Genomic DNA, 8,633 nt, shown 5'->3' on the forward strand with positions numbered 1-8,633 from the left:
CCTGTTTCTCCTTGGCTTCAAGGAGCAACAGTAGGTCTTGTTATGTGTTCTGCAGAGGTGCTTTGTGCCTGCTCTTTTGGGAGTAATGCAAAATGACTAAAATGCGAGTCCTGCCCAGGAGTTAATTTAGTCATGATAATCATAATTGTGGTATTTCAGTGCTTTCTATGAACCAGGCCCTGGGGTAGATAAACGATCATCGGGTTGGGCAAAGTCTCTGTCCCACAGTCAATCAATCGGTGTTATTGAGCGCTAACTGTGGGAAGAGCACTGGACTATGTGTTTGGGGGAGTACAGTTCATTAGAGTTGGTGAACATGTTCCCTGGCTGAGACTAGGTATACAGTTTCAGGACGGGGGAGAGACACTAAATGCATAATCCCCATTTAACAGGTGAGGAAACTATGGCCCAGATGAACAAAGTGACTTACCCAGAATCATACAGCAAGAAGGCAGTGGAGTCGGATTAGAACCCAGATCTTCTGACCCCCAGGCTTGTCCTTTTCCAGTCTGTTTTCACATCTTCCCAGGCTGCTGAACCTTTGGCCCTCGGTTAGATCTATCTACGGTTCTGGGAGAATCTGCACTAAAGGATTTCCACTCAAGGACACAGTTATTGCTGGCAGAGAAGCAGCATTATTTAATGGAAAGAGCCCAAACCTGGGAGTCAGAGGATCTGGGTTCTAATCCTGGCTCTGCCACTCATCTGCTATGTGACCTTGGGCAAGTCACTTAGCTACCCTGTGCCTCAGTTACTTCATCTGTAATGTGGTTATTAAGACTGTGAACCCCGTGTGGAACACGGACTGTGTCCACCCTGATTATTTTGTATCTTCCCAGCACTTAGTACAGTGCCTGACACCTAGTAAATGCTTATACCATTTTAAAAAAGGCTTGATGCATATCATTCTAGAGGGAGTGAAACGGAAACCTGGTTTCTTCTAATTGACCGGGGGCCTGAGTGCTTCCCCCATGGTACCAATGTACTGACTGCAGGTACACTGAAAAAGCCACCTTAGCTGAGGTCAGAGTTCGTGCCTGTAAATTTCCTTTTTTGACCCTTTTTTTTGTCCATACGGTGGTTTGAAACTCGGATTGAGTCAATCCGAAACACACCCATCAATAGTGTAGGCACAGTTCAGTTGGATTCTAAGGAGAATCTACCTATTCATCTTAATAGTCTGCCCCATTTTACAGTTGCACACTGTATTTGAGCAAGTGTTTCCACGTAGTCTGTTTTTGAAAGGGAATTCTTCAGTGGTTCTATCAGTTTTTCCTATTATCTCTTTCTTTCAGAATCCCCAAAGCCAGAGGCTTGGGGAATTCAGAAACTCTGCATCTTCATACCAGAGTGTCTGTCCTCTCTTGACATTGGTGGAGATTAGGGCTCTGAATGACTTTTAGACTGTGAGCCCACTGTTGGGTAGGGACTGTCTCTATATGTTGCCAATTTGTACTTCCCAAGTGCTTAGTACAGTGCTCTGCACACAGTAAGCGCTCAATAAATACGATTGATTGATTGTTAGAATTGCCAGAACGTTGTCCATTGATGGATGAGTGAGCCATTGCGGATGGAGCCAGTGCGATTCAGAGGCAGCCCTGGCTTGCAGGTAGAAGAAGGCTCTTGCTAATTTGTTTTCTGTTTAGCCTGTCTTGGGCTACTGCAAATGGTTTCCAATTTGAAAAGCAATCAGTTACCTCATCTATCAAAAGGGGACCCTGTACAGTTATCTTATGTCTTCCCCAGCCCTAGTAAGCACTTAAAATACCAAAAAAAAAAAAGATGATAAAGCCCGGCAGGTCCAGTATTCTGCCATCCGGGTCACCCAGAGTAGTCCTAACGGAAGCCTTCCTAATATTCGAAAATTTGCAGAGGGACCTAGAAGCTCTATAATCAGTCCAGGCCAGAACTGCAGTTGAAAAGAAATCCCCCCCAAGCCCTTAAGCTATAGTTGGCTGGACAAAAAAGGAAATCCAACAACACTAGGGACTTCTTATCGAGATGCAGCGAGTAATGATCCAGAGCTGATGCTGCTTCTGGAGCTGATGGCTGTAGATTCCCCAGACTACTGTTTAGGTGTTGTGTTCTTCCCTCCCTCCTGATAGGGCTGGCTCTTGGAAGGGATGAAGCCGCCACCTGGGCCGTCCGCGGTCAATCTTGACCCAGCAGCTGGGTGTTAGCGTGGCTAGTGGAGTGTGATCACTGGCCAATAACTGTTATGTTACCAACTTGTACTTCCCAAGCGCTTAGTACAGTGCTCTGCACACAGTAAGCGCTCAATAAATACGATTGATGATGGTGATGAGAGCAGCATGGGCTCTGGGAAGCTTTTCCATCCCCTGTTTCTTCCTCTCTCCCCCCACCTCCGCCTTTCTCTCCAGAAGGTCAGGCTAAGGGAGATTAATCGGTTGTGCCAATTTTGGCTTTGTTTCTCTGCAAACGCACCCTCTTTCCTTATTTAAAATGTCAGGTTCTTTCACTTCAGTCTCTGTTTTTTTGTTTACATCCTAATGCTGTTTGACAGCCTTGCTCTCATTGGCTTAACTGGCCTTTATTTTACATTGTAAAAGGGGTCTTTCAGGTGTAATTGATGCCTCATGAACAGAGAGCAGAGCGTTTTGATGACTCCTAGAATGAAGACCCTGATGGTTAAGCGAGCGGGTGGAGGGAGAACAAATGTTTTACACTGTTTCTCTTTTGCGGTTCCAGTCATTCAAATAAAAGAGAAGTGGAGCAAAGCTTTCTGCTCGTTTTTTGGTTAAGCGGTCTGTTGAACGGATAGTGCTGTCACTGGAAGCTATGCAGCAAAGTGTCAGCTGGTTTTCCTTTTGCAGCTGGATAGACAGCTGCCCAGATCCCCAGAACCGTGCCCTTCTCCTCTCCACCGACACTGCTACCATGCAGATACAAGCACGGGTCGGCTCTTGCCTCATTCATTCATTCCATCGTATTTACTGAGCGCTTACTCTGTGCAGAGCACTGTATTAAGTGCTTGGGAAGTACAAGTTGGCAACACATAGAGACGGTCCCTACCCAACAAGGGCTCACAGTCTATTCATTCCATTGTATTTATTGAGCGCTTACTGTGTGCCGAGCACTGTACTAAGTGCTTGGGAGAGTACAATATAACAGTAAAAAGACCCGCCCCCTGCCCACGACGAGCTTGACCTCCCTCCCTCCATCCTCTCCTCTCTCCAGTCCATGCTTCACTCTGCTGCCTGGATAATTTTTCAACAAAAACCTCGTTCTACGCACGTCTCCCCGCCCTTCATCTACTCCACATCAAGCAGACCCTCCTGACCATTCATTCAGTCATTCAATCGTATTTATTGAGTGCTTACTGTGTGCAGAACACTTAAGCGCTTGAGAAGTACAAGTCGGCAACATATAGAGACAGCCCCTACCCAACAACGGGCTCACAGGCTAGAGGGGGGAGACAGACAACAAAACAAAATGTAGACAGGTGTCAAAATCGTCAGAACAAATATAATTATAGCTAAATGCACGTCATTAATACAATAGAATAGTAAATATGTACAAGTAAAATAGAGTAATAAGTCTCTACAAATATATGCAAGTGCTGTGGGGAGGAGAAGGAGACAGGGTGGGGGGGTGGGGATCAGGAGAGGAAAAAGGGGGCTCAGTCTGGGAAGGCCTCCTGGAGGAGGTGAGCTCTCTTTAGGGCTTTGAAGGGAGGAAGAGAGCTAGTTTGGTCATCGATTTAAAGCTCTCGATCAGCCCAGACGAGTGGCAGAGCCTGGATTAGAACCCCAGGGCCTTCTGGCTCCCAGGACTGAGCTCTAGCCATTAGGACACACTGCTTCTCTTTAGTACTTGGCAAATAGTAAGTGCTTAAAAAGCATCATCCTCATCATCATTATTATAAAAGGGCAGGGTCCTTGCTCTTTGACACCTATCCCCTCTTTCCACCAAAGGGTCCGGCCAAGGGCCTCAGACTCCCGCCTTGGGGTGAGTGGGTTCGCAGTCAGCGGGTTATTTCCTGAACCAGCTATTTTCTGATTTCCACCCCTCTATCTGTGTTTCTCCCAGCAGATTCTCTGCCACTGGCCTGAGCATGTTTTCGCAAATGAAAACATTCCCACCTTAAAACCGATCTAAATTCCGTAAAGCCTGTGAATAATAACAGTGATATTTGGAAAAGAAAAAAAAAACAAAACCCCACATCACTTTCCCGAGACTGCTCCCACCATGCTGGGCTGCTATCTCTGTGAGTAGAGACATGAAAAATGACCGTGGAGGTGGGGAAGGAGGGCTGCAGAGTGAATTTCATTTCATGCCAAGGAAAATGAGATTAAAAAGATTTCGAGGCAGTAAAATGCCATTGTTTGCGCTGAGCAAAGAAACCAGCAATCACAGATGTTGGGAGGCTCCCGGTTCTGGGGGTCACTTGTGGCATCGCTATAAAGAGCTGGGGGGTCAGAGATGTGGAATTGGATCCTCCCGATCCTCCAACTGCCTGGCAGATGAGCTGGTGAGAAAAACGACTAAACCGTAATACGCCTCTGCAGTTTCTCACTGAAGCAGGACAGGTTTTTTTGGTATGGTATTTGTAAAGTGCTTACTATGTGCCAGGCACTGTACTAAGCGCTGGCGTAGATACAAGCTAATCAGTTTTTGGACAGAGTCCCTGTCCCATATGGGGCTCACGGTCTCAATCCCCATTTTTCAGATGAGGTCACAGGCCCAGCGACATGAAGTGACTTGCCCAACGTCACACAGCGGCAAGTGGCAGAGCCAGAATAATAATAATAATAACATTTATTAATAATAATAATGATGGCATTTGTTAAGCGCTTACTATATGCAAAGCACTGTTCTAAGCGCTGGGGAGGTTACAAGGTGATCAGGTTGTCCCACGGGGGGGCGCTCAGTCTTCATCCCCATTTTACAGATGAGGTAACTGAGGCTCAGAGAAGTGAAGTGACTTGCCCAAAGTCACACAGCTGACAAGTGGCGGAGCCGGGATTTGAACCCATGACCTCTGACTCCAAAGTCCGTGCTCTTTCCACTGAGCCACGCTGCTTCTCTCCCTAGCGCTTAGTACAGTACTCTGCACATACTAAGCACTCGATAAATTAATTTGGCTGATTGACATGGATCAATCGATGCAGATTCTGGATGGTGAAGGGTCTGGGGTTTTTAATAATAATAATAATAATGGCATTTGTTAAGCGCTTACTATGTGCAAAGCACTGTTACACGTGCTGGAGCACTGTTCTTTTACTGGACTGCTCATCTGGGAAAAGAGAGGATCTGGCCTCAGGAGCCTGGACTAGGATTCCTGGGTTCTAATCCCAGCTCCGCCACTTGTCGACTGTGTGACCCCAGCGTTTGAATGCAGATTCTGGATGGAGAAGGGTCTGGGGTTTTTAATAATAATAATAATGGCATTTATTAAGCGCTTACTATGTGCAAAGCACTGTTACAAGTGCTGGAGCACTGTTCTTTTACTGGACCACTCATCTGGGAAAAGAGAGGATCTGGCCTCAGGAGCCTGGACTAGGATTCCTGGGTTCTAATCCCAGCTCCGCCACTTGTCAACTGTGTAACCCCAGCGTTCGATACAGTGCCCGCCACATAGTAAGTGCTTAACGATTTATTTTACTTGTACATATCTATTCTATTTTGTTAGTATGTTTGGTTTTGTTCTCTGTCTCCCCCTTTTAGACTGTGAGCCCACTGTTGGGTAGGGACTGTCTCTATATGTTGCCAACTTGTACTTCCCAAGCGCTTAGTACAGTGCTCTGCACACAGTAAGCGCTCAATAAATACGATTGATGATGATGATGATAAAAAGGATACTTTTTCAGAAAGCGTCGGGGCTTGGAGGTGGGAAGGTGGCCCGGTTAGTGACCCCCTCTCCCCTCTCCAGGTCCCTCACGTGTGCTTTGTTCCCAGGGACCCGATCCCCCGGGAAGTGCGTGCTCTGCACACAGTAAGTGCTCAATAAAGCCCACTGTTGGGTAGGGACTATCTCTATATGTTGCAAAATTGTACTTCCCAAGCGCTTAGTACAGTGCTCTGCACACAGTAAGCGCTCAATAAATACGATTGATGATGATGATGATGATGATGAAATGAGACTGACAGAATTATTGGGGGGAGGGTTGAAGAGTTCCCCTGTGTGGCCGGTAGAGGGCGCAACGCTCCCGCTGTTGGTGCCTTATTCATTCATTCATTCAATCAATCGTATTTATTGAGCGCTTACTGTGTGCTGGGCACTGTACTAAGCGCTTGGGAAGTACAAGTTGGCAACATATAGCGACAGTCCCTACCCAACAGTGGGCTCACAGTCTAAAAGGGGGAGACAGAGAACAAAACCAAACATACTAACAAAATAAAATAAATAGAATAGATATGTACAAGTATAGATATGTACTCATCCTTAGTGATCCACTGGGAAAAGTCGGACGGAGAATGGTAATTCATAATTATGGTATTTAAGTGCTTACTAAGTATCAAGCGCTGTACTAAGCACTGGGGGAGATACACGATAGGTCCTAAGTAGGAGGGAGTGTAGGTATTGAATCCCCATTTGGCAGATGAGAGAGCAGAGGCCCAGAGAAGTTAGGTGACTTGCCCAAGGTCACCCAGCAGACAAGTGGCAGAGTCAGGATTAGAACCCAGGTCCTCTGACTCCCAAGCCTGGGCTCTTTCCATTAGGCCACTCTGCATTTGATCAACCAGGGAAAGGCAGACTGAGACTAATGATTAATAATTATAGTATTAAAGTGCTGATTACTGACCAAGCATTGAACTAAATCACTAAATCATGTTGCTCAGATTCTAAATAGGAGGAAGTACAGGGATTGAATCTTTATTTTGTAGGTGAGGGAACAGGCTCAGATAAATGAAGGGACTTGCCCAAAGTCCCAGAAGACTAGGGGCAGAGATGGGACTTAAATTCATGTCTCCTGACTGCCCAACTCTATGCTCTTCCACTAGGCTACCCTGCCTCCCAGCCACAGGCTGCTGTCCTTCCCCCCACCTGTTTGGGTGGCCTGGAACTCCTCTAAAATGTATTTCCTCATCGTGACATACTCCTGCTACAATCTGTTATTTCTTTGTTGTTCCTCCTGCTCCCTCCCCTTGTAAGTCACTCCTGCCTGCCTGTGTCTCTCCCATTAAATTGTATGAGAAGAGCCTGGCCTAGTAGAGAAGCAGCATGGCTCCATGGAAAGAGCACAGGCTTAGGAGTCAGAGGTCATGAGTTCAAATCCCGGCTCCACCAATTGTCAGCTGTGTGTGGGCAAGTCACTTGACTTCTCTGTGCCTCAGTTACCTCATCTGTAAAATGGGGATTAAGACTGTGAGTCCCCCCGTGGGACAAGCTGATCACCTTGTAACCTCCCCAGTGCTTAGAACAGTGCTTTGCACATAGTAAGCGCTCAATAAATGCCATCATCATTAGTGGCTAGAGCCCGGGCCTGAGAGTTAGAAGGACCTGGGTTCTAATCCCGGCTCCGCCACTTGTCTGCTGTGTGACCTTAGGCAAGTCACTTCTCTGGGCCTTAGTTACCTCATCTGTAAAATGGGAATGAAGACTGTGAGCCCCATGTGGGACAGGGACTGCGTCCAATCTGATTAGCTTTTATCCACCCCAGTGCTTAGAACAGTCACTTAGTAAGTGCTTAACAAATACCATCCTTATTATTATTATTAGGGCAGGAACCAGATGCTGCAGCTTCTCGTGTAAGCTTAGCACAGTGCTTTGCCCTCCACAAATACGGCCGATTGACCAGGGCCACCGGTTGGCTCTCCTCTCTGCCAGCTGGAACGTATCAGATGGGGCAGATGACTCCAGGATCACTGTGTCATGTCCCCCCACACCCCCCACACATTGTTGTCTGTCTCCCCCTTCTAGACTGTGAGCCCATTGTTGGGTAGGGACCGTCTCTATATGTTGCCAACTTGTACTTCCCAAGCGCTTAATACAGTGCTCTGCACAAAGTAAGCGCTCAATAAATACAATTGAATGAATGAATACTCCCCTCTCTGCCTGTCACAGGGAGGGGTGGATGGGCTGGCGCCTACTACAGCCCCCACCCTCAGTGGGCCATCACAGTCTTTCACCGCAGCGAAGACTGTATTAATAATGCCGGCCATTGGGGCCGGAAGGCAAGGCTGGATAATGAGGTTCCCATACCTGCTGTTTCCTTGTTGGAATGAGCGCGTTGACTTGGCCCAGATTCCATGTGGATTAATTAAAGAAAGGGAGAGGATTTCCGCTGAATTATTCACTAGTTTGCCGAAGACAAAACAATCTCCGCCACCTTCTGGGGGCCTGGGCAGAGAGTTCCCCTCTTCCGGCAAGGCAGGGGCCGGAGGAGGGAAGAAGACTTGGGGTTCGTTAACGATAGCAATAAAAAAAGGGGTATTTGTTAAGCACTTACTGTTTGTCCACCACTGGTCTAATTGCTGGGTACAGGTTGATCAGGTCGGACTCAGCTCCTGTCCCACGTGGGCCTCACAGTCTAAGTAGGAGGGAGAATGGGCACTGAATCCCCATTTTACAGATGAGGAGGAAACTGGGGCCCAGAGGAGTGCAGTGACTTGCCCGAGGTCACACAGCAGGCAAGCAGCTGAGCAGGAGTAGAACCCTGCTCAGAGAA

The sequence above is a fragment of the Tachyglossus aculeatus genome, unplaced genomic scaffold (assembly GCF_015852505.1).
Source record: "Tachyglossus aculeatus isolate mTacAcu1 unplaced genomic scaffold, mTacAcu1.pri SUPER_34, whole genome shotgun sequence".
Lineage (NCBI taxonomy): Eukaryota > Metazoa > Chordata > Mammalia > Monotremata > Tachyglossidae > Tachyglossus > Tachyglossus aculeatus.